This window comes from Microtus pennsylvanicus, chromosome 1, assembly GCF_037038515.1.
Source record: "Microtus pennsylvanicus isolate mMicPen1 chromosome 1, mMicPen1.hap1, whole genome shotgun sequence".
In the NCBI taxonomy this organism is placed as follows: domain Eukaryota; kingdom Metazoa; phylum Chordata; class Mammalia; order Rodentia; family Cricetidae; genus Microtus; species Microtus pennsylvanicus.
In genome coordinates this window covers 169,764,020-169,791,778 of record NC_134579.1, presented here as the reverse complement: position 1 = coordinate 169,791,778, position 27,759 = coordinate 169,764,020, and positions in this window count along the sequence as shown.

Here is a 27,759-nt window from a genome sequence, read left to right as displayed (position 1 = left end):
TCTTTTTATGCTTTCGTTCCCTGCATCTCAGGCAGGATTTGTTTTTGCACATACTGTAAATCAGGAGAGTCAAAGACACAGATTCGTAAAGAACTTAAGCTTTCTTTTGCTCTTGGAGTTTCGAGTTTTGAGCCAGATTTAGAAAAGAACACATGAGCTCCTCCAAACTGAGTAGATGTCTCTTCTATTTTCTTAAAAAAGTTTTCTCAGTTGCCAAAAAGAAGAACTCTAATTTATGAGAAGTTGAATGAATAATTCTCCCTCAGACACTGAATGATCCAAAACAATCTCGTTTGTGTGGTTAGTCATATGAACTTTTGAACATCCTGCCTTGCACATCTAATGCTGTGCTGAATTTAAAGATGCTGACCCCCACCCAAGGACTCCGCTATTTATCATCCCCCAGCAGCCATCACACTGCCCCCCCCCCCGAGTGTGTCCTGTCATGGCATTGTAAACACATGATGCCTTTCTCTTTGTTGTCTTCACACTGTTCTTCAGAAGACAGGATGGGAATGATTTCCGAACACTTCCTCAGGACAGTCTGCTCCCTGGGGAAAGATGTTAGGAGCCTATTCTCTAACCCAAATCCCTGGCAGTCGCTGCTAATGAGAAGGCTGAACTCAACAAGGTTGATACCTGGTTAGGGTACTTTCAGCACGCACCATATGTTGTACTTTGTGGGGGTCAAGCCTGTAAGTCATAGGTTACTCTGCCCCAGGGTCATCTAAGACAACAGCTTTCCACCTATGAGTCGTGACCCTTTTGACAAACCTCTGTTTCCAAAAACACCTGCATTATAATTCATACCAGCAGCAAAATTATAGTCATGAAGTAAACAACAAAAATGATTTTATAGTTGGGGGTCACAACAGCATATTAAAGGGTCTCAGCATTTGAAAGGCTTAGAACCAGTGGCCTAAGGAGTCTGATGACATTTCCCCCTTCCTCCATTCAGATGTCCTGCCTGTTGCTCCCTTGTTATACCCTCTTCATCACCTTTGTATTCATTCATTTCTTATTACTATAACAAAACACTTAAGCTACATTTATAAAGAAAATAGATTTACTTACTGTATCAGTTGATTTTATTTTCTGTAATTAAAAATACTCCAGGTGAAGCAATTTAAGAAAGAGAGGGTTTCTTATCTGGGTGTTGGTGGTGCATGCCTTGAATCCCAGCACTCAGGAGGCAGAGGCAGGCAGATCTCTGTGAGTTTGAGGCCAGCCTGGTCTACAAGAGCTAGTTCCAGAACAACTAGGGCTGTTACACAGAGAAACCCTGTATTGAAAAAATCAAAGAGAGAAGTGTGTGTGTGTGTGTGGGGGGGATCTTTTGGTTGAAAGGCACAGCCTGTCCTATGGGGGGAAGTCAACAGCAGCATGAGCCAGTGTCACAGTGCACCTGCAGCCAGGACCCAGAGAGAGGTAGATGCTAATTTTCAGCCCATGTATTCTTTGCATCCAGTCTAGAACCAAAGTTCTAAGAATGGTTCCACCCAAATCTCAAGTGGATCTTCTCACCTCATTTAATATCTAGATAATCTCTCACATGGATGCTTAGAAGCAACCTCTTCCGGCATCCTAGGCCCTGCTGAGTGGGCAATCAACATTAACCATCTCGGTTGCCTGGCTTACTGTGGTGGAGGAGGCAAGCCCAGAAACAACATGAAGAACTGGCTCTTAGAAGAGCCTTATGGGGGATTCAAGCAAGAGCAATGACAACTGAAAATACAGTCTCAGCTCAGGGCATAGTCTCCTTGACCTCAGGATCTCCCATCAGGGTCCATCTCTTAAAGTTCCAGACTAGCTCTGTGCCACCAAACTAGGAGCCAAGCTCTCCACATGAAATTTTAGGGAGCATGTTTAAACCATATCCGTAGATAGCAACTAGGTGTTATTCCCTCAGTGTTACGATGTCGTGGGGCTGCACACTTGTGTGGTAGCTAAAAAATATAACACAGTATTCTGTGGGCTTCCTAAGGCTTCTCTCTCCCAATCACCTGTGACATCTACATCTACCAGAGACAGACACAGGATGGACATTTGGGTCATGGTGTTGAAAACATAAGCAAGGTGACAATCAAAACCAACTTTGTGTAGCTCAGATATGGATGTATCCACCTCAGGAATGGACGCTGAGTTATGTTGGCCAGTTTTGACACACTGATTCCTAAGGCCTGGTGGCTTCTTTTGTACTCTTTCACGCTGTGTCCCGAGAAGCCGTATTCAAATTCGTTGAGGAGCACACTGAGAGCAGCTTCTATAAGTTACCTTTGTAGTAGGTGAAGTACATTGGTCCTCAATAAGTCCTGACTGATGGACAGGATCCTGAAGTAGGGTCAGTTACGGAGGACACTCTATCTCACTAAAGCTGTAATTCTCTCAAATTCCTTGGCGGGTCCGTTCTTTGGTGATGACTGACAGTCATAACGGGGCAAGACTATCTCTCTGTCAGTTTCATTTTTCTCTCTTTGTTCTCAGCTGGTCCAAGTGATCATTTTGTTTCTCAAGTTCTCCATGAGGCGAGCTGTGCTGTCTGAGGCAGGCGCCATATTTTTATTATGTACAACTCTAAAAATCTGGAGAACTTTGAAGCACTCAGATTGAAAAATGAACACTTTCCACATTCACAGGGGAGCCACAGACATTCCTCATCTCACTCATAAAACCCAGCGCCCACGGCTGACCACAAAGCGGGAGATTTAGCCCCCTTTCTTCTTGTGGGCCTTTGTTATTCTTTCCTTTCCTCCTCTCTGCCCCCCCCCCGTCCCTTTTTTTTGTTCCTCCTGGTTTTGAGTTAGCTTTAGAGCACCAGATGGGTCATTTAGTATAGATTTATATACATGGACTTAGGGCAGGAATGCTGGAATGATTTCTCTCTCAGGCTTTAGAGATAGATGGCAGGTCAGGACACTTTCCTCTGCAGCCAGACATTCTAAGGCACGGAGCAATGTGCCAGTGATTTGACTAGCGAGTGCCAAAAGTGCTTGTTCAGCACAAATGAGAAATAGGAGAACAGGATCGGTTTAATCTCATATTCTTATTAAATTAAAAGAGAGAGCAATGCCAAGGTTATGACATGAATTGACATGACCAAAAAAAAAAAAGTCAGAGTTTTTCTGGTGTTTATCTGCTGTTTGCAGACAGGTGGAAGAACGAAGTCAGCCTGGCGGAGTTGAGCTGCGGATGAAGTATCTGCCTTTTGCTTGGAATTTCCTGGCCTTCTTCAGCCTGTGACACCGACTTGATCTGATTAAACAAAAGCTTTTCCCCCCAAACACAAGATTTTTCTTCTTTCTTTTTAAAAGCGAATCTAATACTGTGTAGCTCATTTTAAAATAAGAGCAGATGCTTTTGCTCCATGAGTTGACAGCCAAGTTCTGAGAAAGAAAGGAAGAGCAGGGCCATCTAACACAGGGAAGAGAGCAGCAAGCCATGTTTGCTCTTTAGAACCAGCCCCATCTTGTCTCTGGCCTGCCGGCAGCAAAGGATACATCTCCCATGAAGTAAAGCCGAGAAGAGGATGGTCTGCTTTGGGATGGATTTTGCTTGGACTCACTGGAAGCCATTCCCAGAGGGAGCAGAGCCGTAGAACCAAGCTCACTCAGTGAGCCACAGCAACAGCTTAGCTGACAAAAGAGTGTGTGGTGTGTGTGTGTGTGTGTGTGTGTGTGTGTGTGTGTGTGTGTGTGTAATGGGTGAACATGGCAGCCAACCTGGCTGATCTCTGTGCCTCTTCCTAGGTCTGACATTCAGCCCTGTTCTAAGAGAGAGTTATCCCATGGAAGGAGTCATTGGTCAGGATCAGGGCCAGCAGGGATATTACAAGTAGGACTAATGCCCTATTCATAGAGACCTAAAGTATTTTCCTAAGCAAATACTTTTTATTGAATTTATATTAATTTATCTATTTGATATGGCCATTGGACTTACTATTTAGAAGTAAATACTGTCCCCAGTTTGGCATGTGTTTAAATGGTTTGTGTGTCTGTGTGCACGTGTACATGCATACACACATGTTTATATTCATATATGCATATATGTTTTTGTTTATTATCTTGTGTGTGTTTTCTAAAGCCTACCCTAATATTTCCTCACATTCCTGACTTCACATGTTGTAATAGCTGCAAATAATAAATATTAAAGTTCAACAAAGCTTTATGTTATGAGAAGCATGAGAATTTAAAGTTATTTTCCACTAATAAACTCAGTCTGTAATGATTTCCAACACTCCCTTTTCCCAGTCCTTATGAATCACCTTTCGATGAAGAATTCATGCACAGACTGCTATCTCACTAATTTCAGCATGCTTTAAACGCCTAAGCACGGTGGATCATATTGTCTTTGACACTCAAAGTTCAAAGCAAACAGTATCAACATTGTGCTTAAAGCTGCTGCAGCTGATTTAAAGGTATTCTTCAGTATTCGACTTTGAAGAGAGCTTGAAGGGCTCTAGAATAGGAAACCTGGGAGTCAGTGGAAAAAGCAAGGCCCAGACAGTGTTCTGCTTCACTAAATGTTGGTAGAATTAAGTTATTACCCACTGGGAAAGAATTGCAATATCCCTTTGTAATCTTTTAAAAACACAATAGATATGAAAATGATAGATTCTGACCTGACCCAAAGAAAGCTAAGTGGGAAGACAGCATGTTTTTTAGAAGAGGAGGGTAACTTAGCCATGAGCTATTGAAGATCAACAGTAACCCGAGTCTCTCGGTCACTTTCTCTTAAGACTCCTGAGGCTTCATTGGGATCCATTAGAGCAATCCTTAAAAACCTTATTATTATACATTCAACTACTATACTGCCACGCCTGTTTCTCCAATGTTCTACTGACTGTACAAGCTAACATTGCTGTGTTTCTGTTGCTGTGCCCTGCCCCAAGAAGCTCCATTTCATTTTTAAAATGTATTTATCATACATATGTGTGTGTAACTGGAGGTATGTATTAGGTATGTACACAGTGTGCACAAAGGAGCCTGAGGGGGTCAGGAAAGGGCATTGGGTTCCCTATAGGTGGTTGTGAGCTACCATGTGGGTGCTGGGGACCAAATGTGGTCATTTTTTGAAAAATAAAATGCAGTAAGCATCCTTTACCAATAAGCCCACCTCTCCAGCCTGATGAGACTGTTTTAGAAGCAGCTTTTAACTCCACTCTGAGCTCCTGAATGGACAAGTGACTACCATCTCTCTAGCGTCAACTCTCAGATTGAGAAGTGGCTAATTTCTGGTAGCTGAAAGAGTATAAATGTACATGGTAAATTGAGACTATAGGAACATATGGATATATTAGAAAGTGTATCAAAGAAACTAAGCCTAAGAATTTATCAGACATAACAGTTCTTGGAAAATCTTATAAAATAATGGAGACCTAGCATTGAAATGGCAATGGCCCCACCAATATATCATCTCGTGCCTGGTGCATGTGTCAAAGACTGACAATAGAGAATCCCTGACTGTCCTTGGGCTTCAGCTTAGCTCACGCCCTCACTGTTGCTCAGCCTTCCCTGCTTCTGCCTTTGCACCTTCTTGCCCAATTAGATCTGAACCCACTGTTTCCTGTCCTAACTCAGTGCTGTTCTGACATCCCTGCAGCAGACTACATCTTCGTTCTGAAAGTCATTCTCTCATGGCCTGGTCTCTATAGCAACAGCTTCTTCACGGATCTGGGTTTGTTATTTTATGAGCACAGACTTTATTTGAGTTTCTCTCCATGACTTCTGAACCTCTTGAACTCTTCTGTAGTCTTTTTGACTTATATGTATTCTGTAAAACACATAATATTAATAATTAAGATTGATATAAAAGGGAGCTGGAGAGATGGCTTAGTGTTTAAGAACACTGCCTGACTTTACAGAGGACTAGGGTTTAATTCCTGGTACCCACATGGCAGCTCACAACTGTCTATAATTCCAGTTCCAGGGAGATCTGATGTCTTCACACTAATGCACATAAAATAAATTTAATTAAATTATTTTTTTTAAAGTTTGAAAGAAGAGAACTCGTATTTGTCTTAGCCACATTATATAGGTATGTGAAATTAGCTAATAGATTGTTGACAGGGAAATTGCTGCAGATCAGTTGGGTGGTGGTAATGACTTTAATCCCAGCACTTAAAGACCAGCCTGATCTACACAGTGAGCTCTAGGATAGCTAGGGCTTCCCAGAGAAGGAAGAAACCCTGTCTTGAAAAGAATAAAGGAAATTGCTGTATCTTATGAATTTGTTATTCAAGAACTTGGAAACTGTGTAAACACACCATTTGGTTCTCCATGTTTTCAGCACAGCATGCTCACAACATTCTTTTTACTTCTTCTTCCAAACGTTTCATCTGGACCAATTTCCCCTCCCTCGACTCTTCCCAGTCCTCCATCCTCATCACCTCTCTCTCCCCCAGATCCATCACTCTTCCTGTGTTTCCCTTCAGGTTTTCTGTTTATTGTCCATTTTCTGCCATGTAGAACTCAGCCTATGAGACTGGAAGATGCTTGTGACGAGGAACCTTGGCTGTGTTGCTCTTCCCTGTAGTCTGAACGTTTGAGCAGTGGCAAACCCATGGTAGGACTCCTATGTAGATCAGTGTACACATGTTCAGCTTCATCCTAACCTCTTCCCTTAATGCAAGCAAACGAGGGTCCCGTTGATGTGAAAATCAATGTGCAATGGAAGAGAAGAGAAGCAAGGCTTCAGATTCTTCTCCGTTTCCTCACCTGTGGAATCATCCAGCACCACATCAGAGTACAGTGTACATAGGACCGGTCCTGTGTGGGGAGATTTGAGTGTCCTTGTGTACTGGAGGTAGTGAGTTGTGAGATGAAAGGAAGCACATTTAGGGTCCATGTGCACAGTCCAATGAGCTGCTTTCCTGGGCCTCATCCAGCCCAAGCCAAGGAGTTCTAGGCAGGCTGGCATTCTTTCAGAGGCTCTGAAGTGAGATAAAGCTATATGGAAAATAGTCTTAGCACATTTACATGTTTTCTCTGCCCTATTCTGCACACCCACCCACACCCACACTCACACTCACACTCCCCATCCTCCCAACCCCCACACAGTCTCTACAGTGTACTTAGGTCTTTATATTTTTGAAAGCTATCTCTAATCTTGAGGAACTTGAAATATAACTGGGAATTCATGATACATCCATAAAGAAAATAATTTTTAATTAATTTTTTATTTGGCAACTTCAAGCATATATATATGCATATTTATTATGTTCTAGTCAGAAAATGAAACATTGTAAAGAAAAGATTTGCTAGATATAAGTGGCAAGGATGTTGATAACTTCAGGAGTAGAGAGATGATTGTGAGTGAAAGTGACTGGCGGAGTCTTCGCCCACATTTTATCAAGATATGGAAAACCACAGGGCTGTGTCATGGCTGGAACAAAAGAGCTTTTGCAAGAAGCTGGAACTAAATATTCTTTTTTTTTTCAAGTGATGTGAGATCCAAAGAAAAGGCATGTTCAATTAAGCTACAAAGAATGTTAAGTCATGTAGCCTTTGACGTGTGAAATAATGGATTAAGGGATAAGCTGTTTACTGCTCTAGAAAACAAAATGTTGATAAGGGAATTGTCTCTAGGACTCTGTGCCCATTTGACTTGTTATCAGTACTCAGAGCAAGCTGCTCTAGGCATGGGTTTGTTTCTTGGAGTCTCCTTTTCAGAACGCTATTCTGTTAGGGATGGGATTTCACTTAAAGTTCTATATCTTATAGGTTCAGCATCTTAAGTAAGACTTAGCAATTTAGCACTAGCCATTTAAGGAGCCTTGAAGTTTCTGGTGATTTTAATTGTCTGTGCTCTGAGTATCTCCTGAAGTCACTGACAAGTTAGAGTTGTGTAGTAGGGAGCTGCGGGTTGCATTCCGCCACTCAGCTCCTGCCACTGGCTAGCTTTACCCGAAATAACAACACACAAATTGTATTCTTTTAAACACTGCTGGCCCATTAGTTTCAGCCTCTTAACCCATTTCTATTAATCTATGTAGCACCACAAGGTGCGCTTACCAGGAAAGATTCAGCATGTCTGACCTAGTGGCTGGCTGTATCGGGTCTGCCCTGGAGAAAGCTGCGTGGCGTCTGAGCTCACTTCCTTTTCCTCCCAGCATTCTGTTCTGTTTACTCTGCCTATCTAAATTTTAACCTATCAGGGCCAAGGCAGTTTCTTTATTTAATCAATGACCTTCCTCCATCAGAGTTGGGTTCTGACTCCTGGTATACAGGCAAGAGTTTGGGATGAGCTGTGGGCCTTCGAGTGGCACACCTGTCCCTTTGAAGAGCTTGTCCTGATCACTAGGAAGCAGGCTGATTTTGTACAGCACCTCACTGGACACTTGAGCTTGTTCTGATCACTAAAAAGAAATAGAATTTCTCAAAGAGAACTCCTCTGAATTGAGAAAATGTCAAATTAATGCAAAACAAGGTAGAGTGGTTAATATAAGGCTCCCAGTGAAGTCGATCAAATCTGCAATAAATCTCTGAGATTTAGATGGGGTTGAGATGTTTCCATTTCCAGCACCCGCAATGCTTCAGGAAAGACATTCCCATTAACGATTAGTGGGGCGAGTTTTTAGACCTGTGCTGATTGATGTAAGGCTTCCGCTGGAAGAACACTTGTGAATGCCAGATTCCTTCTTGGGAAGAGTTCCTAGGCAGCTGGATACTTCAACATCCTTTCTCAGTCTCTTTTCTTGGGGGGAGGGGAGTGGAAGTCTAGGGACTACTGAGAAATGGATAGCTCCAAACTCAGCTTATATTGCACCAATTAAAAACAGCTCCTAGAAGCAACTGTGGGTCTTTAATGGATTTTAATGGTGTTTACAGTTGAATCAAGATCATTTGTGTTTTAAAACATTTTCATTCATCTTTGCCATATCATCCCTAGCTTGAATATTCTTTTATGACCCTCAGTTGTAAAATGAAAGTATTGGAGTGTATTATGTTTATGTCCATGTCTGGCATATTTGGTTAAATTGATTTTGTTTTGTTTGTTTGTTTTTGAATTAAGAGGGAAAGTGCCAGAGGATTTAGCTGGACAAAGATGGCAACTGGTATCTTATGTCAAAATGCATCTTAAAATGCAGTCTATAGATTTGATACATGTTAGGGTACTTTGCTAGCTTATGATATTTATTTATTGCATAGAACATAATTATTGTATTGATATATAATAGCTTTATTTATGTAAAATATATTGATACTTATTACTAAACCTGGAACTAATTCAAGCAAGATTTTAGTTATACAGCAAGATCACTGTTTCATCTTTGTGTGCTTGTGGTATTTACTATAAAAGGTGAACTTCATAAATAAAAATAAGATTTTTTACAACATAACTATTTACTTTCAAGTGAAGCTCAAGAAAAGCAGATAAACTAAAATGAGATTTTCTACTTTAGTATGAACTGTAACTTCCATATGTATACATATATGTGGTGTAATCTTAAATTGTCATGCATTAACCATGAATGCAGGACCATTTTATTTCTGTGTGGATTTACATCAGTACCCACTAGAAAGTAGTTGGAAAGAACAGTGTGAGAACATTGTCGTATTCCTGTATATCTGGATCTTTTGGTGCAGGGGTCTATAAAAAGAGGCAGATACATTTAATTAGAAGATAGAGGGGTACCTATATTATTTCCAGAATGCAAGAATTTTAGTATTTAAATGTTTAAAGGCTTTAGAATCAGCATTTCTTTTGTTATTGGTGAGAGTAAACAAGCTTTTATTACATATTTTTTTTCATTGCAATAATTCCTACAGCCTTTCCTTTGATATTGGGAAGCATGAGAAGTCTGTAAGGCACACAGAATGCCGAGCTTGGATGTGAAGAATGTAGGACTCAGAAAACACAGCAAATACCACAGAGCTAGATTTTATGTCAGTCTCCTTGATTCTAAGACCCATGTTCTTTTTTTTTTCAAATCTACAACACTTCCAATAATCATGCGACCTTTTCTTTTCTTTTATTATTCTCACTGCTTGAAGTAAGAAGAATGTCTTCTATCTAACACACTCTAAATCTTCCAAATTCCAGTAGAGCGTTGACTGGTGTCTGTTTAAATATGTTGAGAAAAGTAAGAGCCCTCTCTAGAGTCAGTGCCTGCCTGGGGTCAAGATTTACATTTCTAGTAAAGTGAGGTTAGGGTGACATCAAAGTCAAGCTTCAAGTGGAACAGCAAAGGAACTAACAACCCATTAGCAATATGGACCCAAGGAACTTGGAGAATTTTAGAATTACCATTGTGTTTCTAATTACCACGGACTCCATGTCAGATTGATCAGAAATGTGGACATCCCTTGTGTTTTCAGGGGTAGACCCAAGATAATCTTTATGTTGATTTATTTGGCTTATAGGCTTGTTTTAACATGGACTGGTTTGTTAGAACAAAGATGTCAAAGATGCCAGAGGGTCCATATGAAAACATGAGAGATATGAATGGGTAATGTGATTTTCACTGACAGTGTGACATGATGTGAGGTTGGGTAATTTCCCACTTTGGGACCATAGTGTGCTCTTCTATACCATAATTAGAAGTCTTTCATGGAAGTGGACTTGTCTAAGGAACACAGTAGGCACTGTGGAAAATAGAAGTTGTTATATTGGTGATGGATATAAGGACATGAAGAAGGAAGGCCCTAGAGTCCACAAGACATCAGTGACACATCTAACACAGCACCTCAGACCTCAGAAGCACCCGGGAAGGTTTTGCTGAGTCTTCTCTGGTGTGTGGTGCATAGGAATGACAGATGTGGAATATTACTTCAGCTCCAGGGCAGCGAATGAGGGTTTTCCCTGTTAGAGTTGAAGGAAATTTCTCACCATGCTATGTTCTTAGAGTTTGCTAAACCCAATTTTAGGCTGTGATGGACATCCTATTTTCTTATTTCTTAGAGATGTCTCCAGTAGAGACCTAAGAAATTGCAGAGATACTCACTTCATTTGACTAGCCTTGCCACATACTTTGCAAGTATTCACTAGGATTAAATAAAGCCTTTTTCTAGTTATTTTTGTTCAATTCACAGAAGCACAAGGTTCTGCAAGGGACAGATGATAGTCTTAGACTCACCCAAACCTCTGACTGCATTTGAAAATGTGTTTCTTTGAGAAAAAAAATCAAATATCTCAGGTCTCTGATCTCCTCAACTGTGAAATGGAAATTATACCTTATGGGGCAAAATTGGTACATAGATTCTGACAAGGGATGCCTGTGGGTTTTTTCAGGCATAAGAGTCAAATTTTCTTAGGAAGATTGGGAGCTATGATGTTTCTCCGGGCAAGGGAAGAGATGGAAATGATCATGAGGGAAAGATTTTGGTTACTGAACTGAAGACTCCACTGGGTCACTTAGTGTGAATTAGTGCAGATGCTGAGGGATGTGGAGGATTGAATGAGGCAGTGAATGAAGAGCATCCTTAAAAATAAAAAAAGCACCAAATGACATTGGCAATTCTAATGTTTACAATTTATTTCTTTTTATAAGGGCTTTATGTGCAAGCTTGTTGTTACCTTGGAAACACAAAAGCATCTTTTCACAGCCTCTGGATAACCCATTTTCTTCTGCTTCCTGCTTCCCCAGGCTCTGGAGATCACTCTTAAGTGTCCATTTTCTATCTACTTTCATGGAACTACTCTTTTCCCTACAATTTCATCTTTTTACTTCTTGAAGCCATGGACTTTGGCTCATTGTCTCTATTATGGCCTTTCTCTTCTTTGATTATATATATAGTATTTTCAATGTTTGCTCTGATTTTTACATACTGTAAGCTAGCTCCAAAAGAAACCAACAATTCATAGGTCTTTCTGTTCAAGATTATACAGTTGTTCTTTGTGTGTTTGGGTCTCGTACCTCTACTCTCTGTACTTTCTGCTAATAAACTGTTTAGAGTGTAGGGATATTATCCTGGAACGGCAAGTAGATTCTGATAACCTAGAAAAGCATGCTGAGTGTCAGGAGGCCCATCTGGAATGGAAATATCATCAAGCTCAATGAGAAAAAGAAGCAATGAAGGAAGGGAAACTTTTCTGTGACTTCTCCCTCCAACACAGAGAAATAAGGCCCAATCCCAGGCAAGGTTTGCCGTGATTTCTCCCTTCAAAAGAGAGGAATAAGGTCCAATCTTAGGCAATGTTTATCATGATTTCTTTCTCCAAAACAGAAAAATAAGGCCCAATTCTAGTACTTCAGGGTTCTGTCCAGTTTTGTACTGGATAAATAAACAGCTCAAGGGTTAATAAGGATTTGGCTTAAGGCAGAGTTATGAACTATGACCAAAAATATAGATATATAGGTAAATCTTGTGGGCCTCCTTTGATTCTTGCATAGTTTGCTCTTGTAAAGATTTTTTTTTCTAAAAACCATTACTCACTTGAGAGTTGGGAAGCTAATAAATAACCCAAGCAAACCAGGAGCTCCAGGTCATTTCTACACAAAGGAAAGACCTACTTGTGTTTTGATCCCTGGTTGACATTGGTGACATAGTAAAATCCGTTGACTGGCTTTCATTAATATGATTTAAAAAAAACCTAGACATATCTAGAAATAGGGAACCTCAAATGATAAATTTTCTCCAAATGACTGGACTATGGGCATATCTCAGGGGGCATTTTCTTGATTTCTGATTGATGAATGAGGGCTCTGTGCATCATGAGCAGTGCTACTATGGGCAGATGGTCCTGGAGATGAGCGTGAGCCTAGAAACAAACCAGAAAGCAGTGCTCCTTCATGGTTCCTGCTAGAGTTCCTGCCCTAAATTCTTTCCGTGAGGGACTATGACATGGATGCATAAGCCAAAGGGGGAAAAAAAAGAAAAGAAAAAACAAAACAAAAAATCCCTTCTTTTCCCAAGTTGCTTTTTATCATGGGTTTTATCACAGCAATAGAAATCAAACCAGGACACCAGATCTTTGGGCATGTCATATCCTGTTACACAGTATTACTGAGCCCCGGTTTATATATCTGTGACTTTTATACTCCCTCAGAGGGAAGTTTCCACCTCTTATTGTATGTCTCTAAGAAACTCAAAGCCAGGCATGGGGGCACACAAGCAGTCCTCCAGAGGTGGAGGCCGGAGGATTGCTTTCTTGAGGCCAGCCCCAGTTACTTAATGAATTTGGTACCAGCCTGAGTAATTAGTGAGAGCCTACTTTAAGAAGCCAAAACAACAATAGCAATATTTAAAAAAAATCAAAATAACAAAAATACAAAAAACAAATTGTCTGTGTATTTCAGTCAAACTTCATCCTGAAAAAAAAAAGATTCAGGTTTCTCTTTGTTTATTTGTTTGTTTTTGCAAGATCAAAAGATTGCTCTAACATTTACCAACACGTGTCTTAAAGAATATCAGTTTTGCTGAATGAAAACTGGAGCTAGACTCGGGGAAGCACTTCTGCATAGAACAGTTTCCTGCCAGTGGAATCTTCCAATCTCACTTAGCAAATCAGTTCTGTGAATCTGTCAGGGAAACTACTCAGCTCAGACATAGTCTGCTGTCTGCGTCGTCCTCTCCACTGTGAGTGAAACCGCTAGTTTATTGGAGAGTCACAGATTCAGGGTAACTCCTCTGGATAGATTATAACATCAGACAAGTAGCAGAAACATCCATCTCCCCCCCCCCCATTGTAGTCATTGGCTAAATAAACAGCCCCAGGACTCTTAATGGCTGTCTAGAAGTGATTTAGTTTTAAGATAAATGGTTTCAAGAAACTTATCTAGAATAAATGCCTCTGATACATGAGTTCTGTATTCATAAGAACACTTAGTGAAGCAAGTTTTTAAATTGAAACTCAATACACTAGCTGGACGAATTTGCTGTCTGTCTCCTTCCTAGGTGATTTAGGGACCACAGTGAACTGCGGAGGATGTTTGCAGACAGTGACATCAGAAGAGAAGAATTAGTGGGATGCTAAGTAGTAGGATTTAGAAATTCTCTCTCTCCACAGAAGCTAGTGTTCATCTCAGAAGCGTTTAACATTTTCAGGGCTCTATATGGGTGCCTATAAACTCAAGGTTTAGGTGTGCAGGTACTAAGTTTCTCTTGGGCATTCGCCAGAAAGACCTTCACACAAGCACTGTCCTCCAGCTTTGGTCAAGACTTACTTGCAGAGAAATCTCCAAGCAGAACTGCAGGGTCCAAAGGAAAAGAACTTGGCAGTGAAAGTTCATTTCAAAAGTCCACTATTAAAAAATGAAGAATAAAATGGGGGTGCATCAGGGCTGGAGAGACTGGAGAGATGGCTCAGTAGTTAAGAGTGAGGGCTGCTCATCTGAACAGGATCCCAGTTTGATTCCCAGCACTCAGATGACAGCTAACAACAGTCTGAAACTCCATTTCCAAGGGGATCCTATGCCTTTTCCCAGCCTCTGTGCACACTGAAGCATGTGGTGCATAGACATATAAGTAGACAAACATTCACACACATAAAAAAGTTAAATAAGTTTCAAAAAATTAAAAATAAGCATGAAAGTAAAGACAATCAAGAAACATTGAGAAAGCCATCCAAAGAGAATCTTTAGTCCCCTACCCCCGACCCCAAGGAAAAATTCTGCAGATATCTTCTTCCTCCATCTCTGGGGGGGTTAAACACAGCTGAGCTTGGGAAAACTGGTAATTCGAGCCAGTACTCTCCATTGAAGCTGAGGTACTCTCTTCATTAGACACTTCAGAGAAAGACAGTTTTAAAGGCCCTGGGTGTCCAACTAGGAATTCACTGGAGGAAAAACCAGAAAAATTACATGCATTTTTCACCCTCTCTCGTTTATCATTATAGTTTTCTATTTTCCCCTCATAGGTCATAAAAGTTAATGAATGAACAAAACGAATTACATCCAAGCATAATCTAGGTATAGAACTAATTCCCACACTTTGATACCTTTGAGGTTTCCTTAAAACTGGTCCCCTATTACATGAGGAATATGTAATAACACAAAGCTTAGGCTTAAATTGTAACGATTTTGTAGTGATATTTTGTTTGTAATCTAACAAATAAAGCTTGCCTAATGATTAGAGTATAAAGGTAAGCCACTAGTTAGCCATGGAGGCCAGGCAGTGGTGGCACACACCTTTACTCCCAGAATTCAGGAGGATAAGGCACACAGATCTCTGTGAGTTCAAGGCCACCCTGGACTATGTGAGAATAAATCTGTCTAAAAGAGAAAAAGAGCTCACACAAAGATGGTTCTAGCACTTGGAATCACATGCCTTTAATCCCAGCACTAGGGAGGTGGAGACAGCAGTGTATGCCTGGGCTGAGAGAGGAGCATAATGCAGGAGGAAATGAGTTTAGATGCAGTCTAACGATTCATAGAGACACATGCAGTCTGAGGATTCATAGAGATAGCATCACCCCTTTGGTCTGAGTTTTGGTAGAGGTAAGAACTCTCTAGTAGTTGCCTGCTCTGCTTCTCTGATCTTTCAGCTTTCTTCCCCTAATATCTGTCTCCAGGTTTTTACTATTAAGACCAATTAAAATTCATGCTGTATTATTTAGTCTAACAGGCATATCTAATCTAACATCCTTCATAAAAACCCTTAAGTTTCATTTTACCTTTATATCACTAGAAATTAGTGATATAAAATTTTGAAAGTACATTTTTGTTTTCGAATCACAAGGAAGGATATTTTGGCTATGATACAAACTTTTTTACATATTTATTTCATTTTATGCATATGAGGGTATGTCTTCATATATCTATGTACATTATGAGTGTGCTAGGTGCCCTAAGAAGTCAGAAGAGGATGTCGGATCCCCTGAAACCATTGTGGTTGTGAACCACAATGTGGTTTTTGGCAACTGAACTCAGGTCTTCTGCAAGAGCAGTAAGTGCTCTTAACCACTGAACCATCTCTTCAACAATATGATATAATCTTAAAAATAAAACACTGGCTACCCAGAGAACAGCAGAAAGTAGAACTGCTCAAGTGTTTGGTATTTAAATGATTATCATAAATGCTGTGCTTAAAAGCTGGAATTCTAGTTGATATTTTAAGCAAATTAATGGTACTTTAATACAGCTGCTTATCATTGACCATTGTTTTTTCTAAAGCTCATGGAAGATTTTTGACATCTAAGCATCAATAATGAAAGGACTGTGAATTTCTATGCATCTTGTACTTTACTGAGTGAGTATATTTTATGCAGTAGTAATTGTAGGCAGAAAACAAGGAATATTGAAGTTGTTGGGCAACTTGATATTGAATATCAACAGAAGATCAAGAAATTTTACATTTGATTTTATGTCACTTTGCAAGCTCTAAGCAATTCTTGGGCAACTGACAGTAGACACAGGCAGCATTTGGTGTCAGTTGTAAAGAATATCTAAATTGTTCTGGTGTAATAAAAACTCAGGAGGCAGAAATTGAGATAAAGACCTCATACATCCAAAGACAGCAAAGAGTTGATTGGCTGGTCCTCTCTCCTTGGTTTTTCCTGAACTGTTGATTCTGGACACCCTCTTTTCTCTCTTCCTGTCCTCTCTAGCAGACCTCCTCAGTCCTCCAAGAACTCCACGGCTAATCCTGGTCAGCCAATTGCTGCCTCTGTCCTTGAATTCAAGGTGGCTTTATTGGCACAGTGGTTTGGCTGCATGAACAATTCTCCCAAAACAGTCAATCCTTCAAAGACAAGTTTGGAAAGAAAACTTGAGCCCATAGACAACAAAATGACTAATACAAAGACGAAATATAAAAGATCAAATGAATAATAAGATAAGATTCAGGAGACAACCCAGAAGAAAGAAACAGGGATTCATTCCATAGTGACAATTGCAGTTGTGCCTGACATTCAAGGTAACAGTGCATCAGCCGGAGAGGACCTCTCCAGTTCTCTACACAAAAACGACTGTGAGAATGAGAAAGGTTCAAAAAGGTTACATCTGCCAGATGAGATGGCTTGAAATCATGGACTAGTAGAGAATAATCTTTGAAGTCAAGAACATCTGTTGGTGAAGGAATGGAGAGTTATAGAATTGTAATGGAAAACAAAATGCTGGATTAGGGAAGGCTTGGCTGGCCCAATTGAATCTGAATTTTATAAGATTTGAGACAGAATATACTAGTGATTTTTTTTCATCACTATGACAAAATGATTGATAACTTAAGGAAGAATTATTTAGTCTGTTTCAGATAGATCAGTTCATGGTTGCTTGGTACCGAATGCTTGGGCAAAGCATCATAACAATGAGAGATCATAGGAAAGGATTGCTGTTCATATCATAATTGAGCAGGAGGCAGAGAAAGTAAATGAGAGTATTCCCTGGTTTTCTCCTTCAACCTCTTATTCTTTGTGCCCATGTTGCTTAGATGAGTCTTCCCTTCTCTTGTAGTCCTCTCTACACATGTCCCCATGACACACCCAGAGGTGTCCCTCCACAATCTTGATGCTTTGGGATGCAGTCAAAATGACAGCTGGGATTAAGGATCACCTAGGACTGTTACAATCTTAGCTGATTTTAGTAAGAGTCATATGAAGAGAAGAAGATTAAAGGCAGCTACAGCCCCTTCCTGTCAGCCATGGCTGCTCTGGTGATTTTTGTTATTTGTTTTTATTGTCTTTTCCTTAGGAATGCAATATTTAATGTAGCTTAGTTACAAGCTGACACATTCCCTGACTCTTAGGGCCAGATGTGGGAGGAAGTAACTTTTGATCATGTTTTCTGTTTCCAGCGGTCTATTTGTATTTTACAGATACGATGATGAGAAACCAGGGAAGTGAGACAGACACACATCTGCAGAAGCACAGGCAGTGTCAGGGGAGTAAGAGGCTAGCTCTGGCTCTGGAGCCTGGCTACCACCTCCTTCAGAAGAACCATGGATCCAACTGAGGGTCTTAGGCTGATTTGTAAAATGTGTGAATATTAGTGTCTGGATCTCTCTCTTCCTTCCTTCCTTCCTTCCTTCCTTCCTTCCTTCCTTCCTTTCTTTCTCCCTCCCTCTCTCTTTCTTTTTTTTTCTTTTTGCAATAATTTAAAATACAAAATTATTTTGGCTGCTGGGATTCCTTCCACAGCAGTGCTTTTTCATCTCAGAATGATTTGGGGCCATATTCCTACTTCAAACATTTAAAAAGTAATTTCATGAAATTATAGGCTGGTGCTATATATGCTCCTTTATGCATTTATAAACATGCATGTCGCTGCATATATATTATAAAGTTTTATTATTGCTAAGTGAATTATTCTGTAAAGGATGAAAGAAAAAACTCAATCTTATTTAAGAAGTAATTATGTAAAAGAATTTTTTTAATTTCTCCTAGGTTTCTTTGCAACACTTTCCTAGTACGTCAAGCTCAATATCGTACTTTAACAACATGAAAACTACTTGAGTAATCACTTTTCAGTTTTCTGGGGGTTGGCAATAGATGTAAAAGGAAGGCAGGAGACTCAGCCGAATGCTTGACATCTGACCTTTACTCATTTGGCATCCACTTTAATAACATGCCAGCTCTGTCTGAAATGCATGTGCATGTGCACACACAGTAGGGGCAACTATAGACTTAATAGTCACTAGAAAAGGACCTCTTCCATAGGTACATCAACTCTCCAGAAATGAAGGTTGGAGGATGTGGCCTGTCATGTGGCTCCTGAGGTCAGAGCTACACAACATAAAGATACCAGTTCTGAGGCCCAGCCCTGGGTGACTTGGTTTTCTGCTCCAGTAGGACATTAAAATGAGGTGAGAGTGATGTGTCCTAAACAAATAAAGATTGGACTCGGGTGTCACAAGAGTCGTGGTGAGCGGGGAAGCAGATTGAGTCTTGAAGCAACTTTCTGGATTACATGCCCCTACTCAAAAGCCTTGCAGTGCTGTGTGGCCTGGAAAAACCCCACCTCTGCCTTGTTTTGTCTTCATGAAATGAGAAAGGATAGAGAAAGTCTGGAAACCTGACCCAGCTCAGGCCAATAAAGGGCTTTTGTCTGTGAACCTGACCACAAGCGATTCATTAACATCCCACTGAAAGGGTTTTGTCAGGATCCCACCCCTGTCTTTAGAGAAATAAACAATCTGGACCAAAGCTGAAGCACAAGTGGAATCGATTCCCTCTTCAAAATAGTCCTGTCTACTGCATGTAAAGGTGTTTATTTCTTCATGACAAAACATTTGCTATAGATTTACTTCCATAAGTATGCCCTTAATTAAATTCACAATTCGTTTTGTCAAAAGTGAAGCATGGAAGAAAAAAAAACCTTTCCAAATGTCTTTAGTGAATCTTGCATTAATAGTTCAATTAGATTAACACACACACACACACACACACACACACACACACACACAAATGTCTTTAGTGAATCTTGCATTAGTAGTTCAATTAGATGAAAACACACACACACAGACACAACTCACTTACGTGTCTAGTAGGTGAATAATTATATCCTTAGTGCTAGGCAAAGCTATATTTTCATTTATTCCAATGAAGTTCAAACTAGTAACCTAGTTTTGGATTTTAATCCATTATTCCTTAATGCTAACTACAGTTAGGTACTAAATTTTAGAAGATGTGTACACTGAATTTCATCTCTATTGTATCCTTCCCTAAGAAGCATTGGTAATGTTTGACCTTTTAATAACTGACTCCAATTTAAATTAAAAAATAGCAGTGGCATTAAATTATACTCACCACTTATTAATAACATTTAGACTCAAGGAAAATGCCAGATTCAAAATTTCTGACAGTGAAAAACTCATCCTAAGCAGCCTTTTTGTCTGTGCCCTTTGTAAGAAACACAAAAATTCCAGCGCTGACTTCTATACTGACATTCTGCACAAGGTAGTCAAGGGTACTCATCTCTCTGCTGAAGAAACTTCCCCCAGATTTACCTTTCAGTTTTATGAAAAAATAAAACATGGGTCCCCTGCATCTCCAGCTTCAGGGGTCATCCCCTTTAAGGGTAAGGAGTCTAGAAACAAACTCTCTCATAGGAAAGAACGGTTATTTGCAGTCATGGTGTGGCAGTGGTTCCCAAGATCAGTTCCCAAATTTTAACTTGATTTAAAGTCACCCTCGCACACCCAGGATTCATCTTTTTTTTTTTTTTTTTTTTTTTTTGGTTTTTCGAGACAGGGTTTCTCTGTGGCTTTGGAGCCTGTCCTGGAACTAGCTCTGTAGCCCAGGCTGGTCTCGAACTCACAGAGATCCGCCTACCTCTGCCTCCCGAGTGCTGGGATTAAAGGCGTGCGCCACCATCGCCAGGCCAGGATTCATCTTCAAGTCTACTTTAACTGTCTCTATTCCTTTAAGAGCTCGTGCTTTTGTGGCACTTGTTACAAACACAACCCAAGCCCTGGGCTCTCCGAAATCCACGTGGTCAAGTGATTGAGACAAGAGCTTGATTAGCAGAAGGCCTCACCGCTCAAAAGTCGAGCATTTCCTGGAAACCCGCCCACAGATGGCAGGACTATTTTTGGCAGCTTACCTCCAGGCTAAAGTAGCTCTTAGATATCTAGATACCCCTGGCCCTTTCAGACATAGTAAAAGAGAACATAAAAGGGTGTAATTGGATGATTACAGCCAAGAACTGTAATCAGGAGCCATAGGGTCCCTCTCTCTCTGCCGAGTACTCTGGGGCTTCCCCAGAAGGGCTCTTTACCTTCCGGCTATCAGAAGCCGGCCTGGCAACAAGGGTGGCCGGCCTCTCCCTGCATAGGCAGCACCTGGGAAAAGCCTGTTGGATTTGTATGCTTTTCACACATGCCAGGTACCAGGGAAGAGCACTGAACTACACTACATCTGTGTGTGCAGTCTTCTGTACCAGGGCCTGCGTATTCGTGCAGTTACTTTAATAGCCGCAGGAAGTAGCTTGGCGTTATTGTGTGGCTAGAGAGTAGGGGCTGGGAGCCAGGAAATCAAGATTAACCTATTAAAGAGCCAGTTGGAAGAGAAATGCTGGAAGGCCCAGGCTTTATGTGGTCTCCCCCTCTGCTGGCTCCTATGCTCTGGAATACTTCTCCTGCTGGTAAACCGAGAAGCACCCACAGTCTAGAGCCATTACTCTCTGCATCCCTCTCTTAGTAACTCAGAGCCAGTAGCCACGTCATCACCAGCTGCCACTGTCACCACAGGTAGCAGATTCTCCCTCTGTGCTTGTGCTATTACCCTTAACAAGAGCCCATGCCATCATGGCTGCCTCTTTTTCCATCGTTGCTCAGAGGATGCCTTTTATGCACAGCCTCCCAACCCCAGGGAAGCTTTTGGGTGAGATCTGTTGCATGGTGTGGTATGTGTGGCATTCCTTGGCCCTTCAATCAATGCAAAAATCCTAACATCTCCTTCCTTAATAAACTGCCTTGATTTCTTTTTTTTAATTTATTAATTTATTTATTTATTAAAGATTTCTGTCTCTTCCCCGCCACCACCTCCCATTTCCCTCCCCCTCCCCCAATTAAGTCTCCCCCCAGCCCGAAAAGCAATCAGGGTTCCCTGGCCTGTGGGAAGTCCAAGGAACCCCCACCTCCATCCAGGTCTAGTAAGTTGAGCATCCAAACTGCCTAGGCTCCCACAAAGCCAGTGCGTGCAGTAGGATCAGAAACCCATTGCCATTGTTCTTGAGTTGTCAGTAGTCCTCATTGTCCACTATGTTCAGAGAGTCCGGTTTTATCCCAGGCTTTTCCAGACCCAGGCCAGCTGGCCTTGGTGAGTTCCCAATAGAACATCCCCATTGTCTCAATGTGTGGGTGTACCCCTCGCGGTCCTGAGTTCCATGCTCGTGCTCTCTCTCTTTCTGCTCCTGATTTGGACCTTGAGATTTCAGTCCTGTGCTCCAATTTGGGTCTCTGTCTCTGTCTCCTTTCATCGCTTGCTGAAGGTTAATATTCAGGAGGATGCCTATATGTTTTTCTTTGGGTTCTCCTTATTTAGCTTCTCTAGGATCACTAATTATAAGCTCAATGTCCTTGGTTTATGGCTAGAAACCAAATATGAGTGAGTACATCCCATGTTCCTCTTTTTGGGTCTGGCTTACCTCACTCAGGATAGTGTTTTCTATTTCCATCCATTTGTATGCAAAATTCATGAAGTCCTTGTTTTTTATTGCTGAGTAGTACTCTAATATGTATAAATTCCATACTTTCTTCATCCATTCTTCCATTGAAGGGCATCTAGGTTGTTTCCAGGTTCTGGCTATCACAAACAATGCTGCTATGAACATTGTAGAGCATATACTTTTGTTGTATGATAAGGCCTCTCTTGGGTACATTCCCAAGAGTGGTATTGCTGGGTCCAGGGGTAAGTTGATCCCGAATTTCCTGAGAAACCGCCATACTGCCTTCCAAAGTGGTTGCACAAGTTTGCATTCCCACCAGCAATGGATGAGTGTACCCCTTTCTCCACAACCTCTCCAACAAAGGCTATCATTGGTATTTTTGATTTTAGCCATTCTGACAGGTGTAAGATGGTATCTTAAAGTTGTCTTGATTTGCATTTCCCTGATCGCTAAGGAAGTTGAGCATGACCTTAAGTGTCTTTTGGCCATTTGAAGTTCTTCTGTTGAGAATTCTCTGTTCAGCTCAATGCCCCATTTTATAATTGGGTTGATTAGCCATTTACGGTCTAGTTTCTTGAGTTCTTTATATATTTTGGAGATCAGACCTTTGTCAGTTGCGGGGTTGGTGAAGATCTTCTCCCAGTTGGTGGGTTGCCTTTGTGTCTTAGTGACAGTGTCCTTTGCCTTACAGAAGCTTCTCAATCTCAGGAGGTCCCATTTATTCAATGAGGTCCTTAATGTCTCTGCTGCTGGGGTTATACGTAAGAAGTGGTCTCCTGTGCCCATGTGTTGTAGAGTGCTTCCCACTTTCTCTTCTATCAGGTTCACTGTGTTCAAACTGATATTGAGGTCTTTAATCCATTTGGACTTGAGTTTTGTACATGGTGATAGATATGGATCTATTTTCATTCGTCTACAAGTTGACATCCAGTTTTGCCAGCACAATTTGTTGAAGATGCTCTCTTTTTTCCATTGTATACTTTTAGCTCCTTTATCGAAAATCAGGTGTTCATAGGTTTGTGGGTTAATGTCAGGGCCTTCTATTCGATTCCATTGGTCGACTTCTCTGTTTTTATGCCAATACCAAGCTGTTTTCAATACTGTAGCTCTGTAGTAGAGTTTGAAGTCAGGGATGGTAATGCCTCCAGACGATCCTTTGTTGTATAAGATTGTTTTGGCTATCCTGGGTTTTTTGTTTTTCCATATAAAGTTGATTATTGTCTTCTCCAGATCTGTGAAGAATTTTGATGGGATTTTGATGGGGATTGCATTGAATCTATAGATTGCTTTTGGTAGAATTGCCATTTTTACTATGTTGATCCTCCCAATCCAGGAGCAAGGAAGATCTTTCCATTTTCTGGTGTCCTCTTCAATTTCTTTCTTCAAAGACTTAAAGTTCTTGTCAAATAGATCTTTCACATCCTTGGTCAGAGTTACCCCAAGATATTTTATGCTATTTGTGACTATCGTGAAAGGTGATGCTTCTCTAATTTCCCTCTCTGTTTCCTTATCCTTAGTGTATAGGAAGGCCACTGATTTTTTGGAGTTGATCTTGTATCCTGCCACATTACTAAAGGTGTTTATCAGCTGTAGGAGTTCTTTGGTAGAGTTTTTGGGGTCGCTTATGTATACTATCATATCATCTGCAAATAACGAGAGCTTAACTTCTTCTTTTCCGATACGAATCCCCTTGATCCCTTTATGTTGTCTTATTGCTATTGCTAGAACTTCAAGCACTATATTGAAGAGGTATGGAGAGTGGACAGCCTTCTCGTGTTCCTGACTTAAGCGGGATGGCTTTGAGTTTCTCTCCGTTTAATTTAATGTTAGCTGACGGCTTGCTGTAAATAGCTTTTATTATATTTAGGTATGATCCTTGTATCCCTAATCTCTCCAAGACTTTTATCATAAAGGGGTGTTGAATTTTGTCAAATGCTTTTTCAGCATCTAATGAAATGATCATATGGTTTTTTTCTTTCAGTTTATTTATATGGTGGATTACATTGATAGATTTGCGTATGTTGAACCAGCCCTGCATCTCTGGGATGAAGCCTACTTGATCATAATGGATAATTTTTCTAATGTGTTCTTGGATTCGGTTTGCCAGTATTTTATTGAGAATTTTTGCATCGATATTCATGAGTGAGATCGGCCTGTAATTTTCTTTCTTGGTTGGGTCTTTGTGTGGTTTTGGTATCAGGGTAACTGTAGCTTCATAAAAGGAATTTGGCAATGACTCTTCTGTTTCTATATTGTGAAATACATTAAGGAGTATAGGTATTAGCTCTTCTTGGAAGTTCTGGTAGAATTCTGCATTGAAACCATCTGGTCCTGGGCTTTTTTTGGAAGGTAGATTTTTGATAACGGTTTCTAGCTCTTCGCGACTAACAGGTCTATTTAGATCGTTCACCTGGTCTTGGTTTAGCTTTGGTATGTGGTACTTATCTAAAAAAATGTCCATTTCTTTTGCATTTTCTAGTTTTGTGGCATACAGGCTTTTGTAGTAAGATCTAATGAGTCTCTGAATTTCCTCTGTGTCTGTGGTTATGTCCCCCTTTTCATTTCTGATCTTATTTATTTGCGTGTTCTCTCTCTGTCGTTTAATTAGTTTGGATAGGGGTTTGTCGATCTTGTTGATTTTCTCCAAGAACCAACTTTTTGTTTCATTGATTCTTTGGACTGTTTTCTGCGTTTCTATTTTGTTGATTTCAGCCCTCAGTTTGATTATTTCCAGTCTTCTACTCCTCCTGGGCGCATCTGCTTCTTTTTTTTTCTAAAGCTTTCAGGTGTGCTGTTAAGTCTCCGATGTATGCTTTCTCTGTTTTCTTTAAGTGGGCACTTAGTGCTATGAACTTTCCTCTTAGCACTGCTTTCATAGTGTCCCATAGGTTTGAGTATGTTGTCCCTTTATTTTCATTAAATTCAAGGAAGACTTTAATTTCTTTCTTGATTTCTTCTTTGACCCAGGTGTGGTTCAGTAGTTGACTGTTCAGTTTCCATGAGTTTGTCGGCTTTCTGGAGGTAGGATTGTTGTTGAATTCTAACTTTAATCCGTGGTGATCTGATAAGACACAGGTGGACACTGATATTTTTTTGTATCTGTGGAGGTTTCCTTTGTTTCCGAGTATGTGGTCAATTTTCGAGAAGGTTCCATGGGCTGCAGAGAAGAAGGTATATTCTTTCCTATTTGGGTGGAATGTTCTATAGATGTCTGTTAAGTCCATTTGCTTCATTACCTCCAGTAGTTCTCTTACTTCTCTATTAGGTTTCTGTCTGATTGACCTGTCCATTGCTGAGAGAGGTGTATTGAAGTCTCCTACTACTAGTGTGTGTGGTTTGATGTCTGCCTTGAGTTTTAGTAATATTTCTTTTACATACGTGGGTGCTTTTATATTAGGGGCGTAAATATTCAGGATTGAGACTTCATCCTGACCAATTGTTCCTGTTATGAGTATAAAGTGTCCATCTTGATCTCTTCGGATTGATTTTAGTTTGAAGTCAGTTTTGTTAGAAATTAATATGGCCACACCTGCTTTTTTCTTAGGACCATTTGCTTGAAAGATCTTTTCCCAGCCCTTTACTCTGAGTAGATGCCTGTCTTTGTGGTTGAGATGTGTTTCTTGCAAACAGCAGAATGTTGGATCCTGTTTTCGTATCCAATCTCTTAGCCTGTGCCGTTTTATAGGTGAATTGAGACCATTAATATTAAGTGATATTAATGACCAGTGGTTGTTTATGCCAGATATTCTTATTGTTTTTGGAAGTAGAATTTGTGTGTCTCCCTTCTTTGAGTTGTGCTAGTGAAGGGTTGCTAGATGCCTGAGTTATTGTAAGCAGTGTTGGCAATGTTGGATTCCTTGGGTTGCGATTTTCCTTCTATTACTTTCTGTAGGGCTGGATTCGTGGCTACGTATTGTTTAAATTTGTTTTTATCCTGGAATGTCTTGATTTCTCCATTTATAGTGAACGAAAGCTTGGCTGGGTATAGTAGTCTGGGCTTGCATCCATGGTCTCTTAGCTTCTGCAGTACTTCTATCCAGGACCTTCTGGCTTTCATTGTTTCCATAGAGAAATCAGGTGTAAGTCTGATCGGTTTACCTTTATAAGTTACTTGGCCTTTTTCCTTTGCAGCTCTTAGTATTCTTTCTTTAACCTGTATATTTTGTGTTTTGATTATTATGTGGCGAGGGGATGTTTTCCTTTGATCCAGTCTGTTTGGTGTTCTATATGCTTCTTGAATATTCAAAGGAATATCTTTCTTTATGTTGGGAAAGTTTTCTTCCATAATTTTGTTCAAAATATTTTCTGGGCCTTTGAGCTGTGACTCTTCTCCTTCTTCTATTCCTATTATTCTTAGATTTGGTCTTTTTATTGTGTCCCATATTTCCTGAATGTTTTGTGATGAGAATTTGTTGGCTTTGCAGTTTTCTTTGATCAGAGCGTTTATTTTCTCTATGTTGTCCTCAGAATCTGAGATTCTTTCTTCTATTTCTTGTATTCTATTGATTATGCTTGTTTCTGTAGGCTCTGCTCGTTGACCTAGATTTTCCATATCCAGCTGGTCCTCAGTTTGTGTTTTCTTCCTTGCTTCCATTTCAGTTTTCAATTCTTGAACTGTTTCCATTACCTGTTTGATCGTTCTTTCTTGGTTTCCCAGGGTATTATGTACGTATTTACTCATTTCTTCAAATTTTTGGTTATACTTCTCATCCATTTCTATAAGGGCATTTTTCACATGTTGTTTAAGGGACTCTACAGCTTTCATAAAGTCAATTTTTTCCACTTCTTCTGTGTTATGGTGTTGGAGACCTTCTGTTGTAAGATCGTTGGGTTCTGGTGTTTTCATGTTGTTTTTCAGATTATTGGGTGAATTCTTTCCTTGGCGCCTACCCATCTCCTCCTATCGATGCTATCTAAGGGGTCTTTTAAAACTGGTTCAGGTTCCCCTGCTGGCCAGGGGCTCCTCTTACAAAATGCCCTTGCTCTGTTTCCTGGTTCCTGCCGGGGGCCAAGATCCCTCTCACCCCTCAGAAAGGTCTTCAGGAATAGGACCCGGCTCCTCCTTTGCCAGGGACCTCCCCAACCGAAGGCCTACCTCTTTGGTTTAATTGTAGTGGGGCGATCTGTTCTTGGTGTTGCGCGCGGTCCCTGCAGCCTGCTTCTCCTGCTGGGACGGTTCCTGCCGCCAGCAGCCTGTGTCCTCTGCTGCCGCTCTGGTCCCAGTGGGTCGCCGCCTGCTGCGCTGGGCGTCCTCCGGCCGCGTTCCGCCGCCCGGTGTTCCGGCCGCGTTCCGCCGCCCGGTGTTCCGGCCGCGTTCCGCCGCCCGGTGTTCCGGCCGCGTTCCGCCGCCCGGTGTTCCGGCCGCGTTCCGCCGCCCGGTGTTCCGGCCGCGTTCCGCCGCCCGGTGTTCCGGCCGCGTTCCGCCGCCCGGTGTTCCGGCCGCGTTCCGCCGCCCGGTGTTCCGGCCGCGTTCCGCCGCCCGGTGTTCCGGCCGCGTTCCGCCGCCCGGTGTTCCGGCCGCGTTCCGCCGCCCGGTGTTCCGGCCGCGTTCCGCCGCCCGGTGTTCCGGCCGCGTTCCGCCGCCCGGTGTTCCGGCCGCGTTGCGTTCCCAACTGCCTTGATTTCTATTTCTGACCAGATATCTCTGGTTTGATTCCTCATCCTGGGACACTAGAGCCTGGAATAGGGTGCTCTCTCAATTCAGATCTGTGACCCTGTACTACGGTGGTTTAAATAAGAGATGTCCCACCCATAGGCTCAGGTAATTGACTACTTGG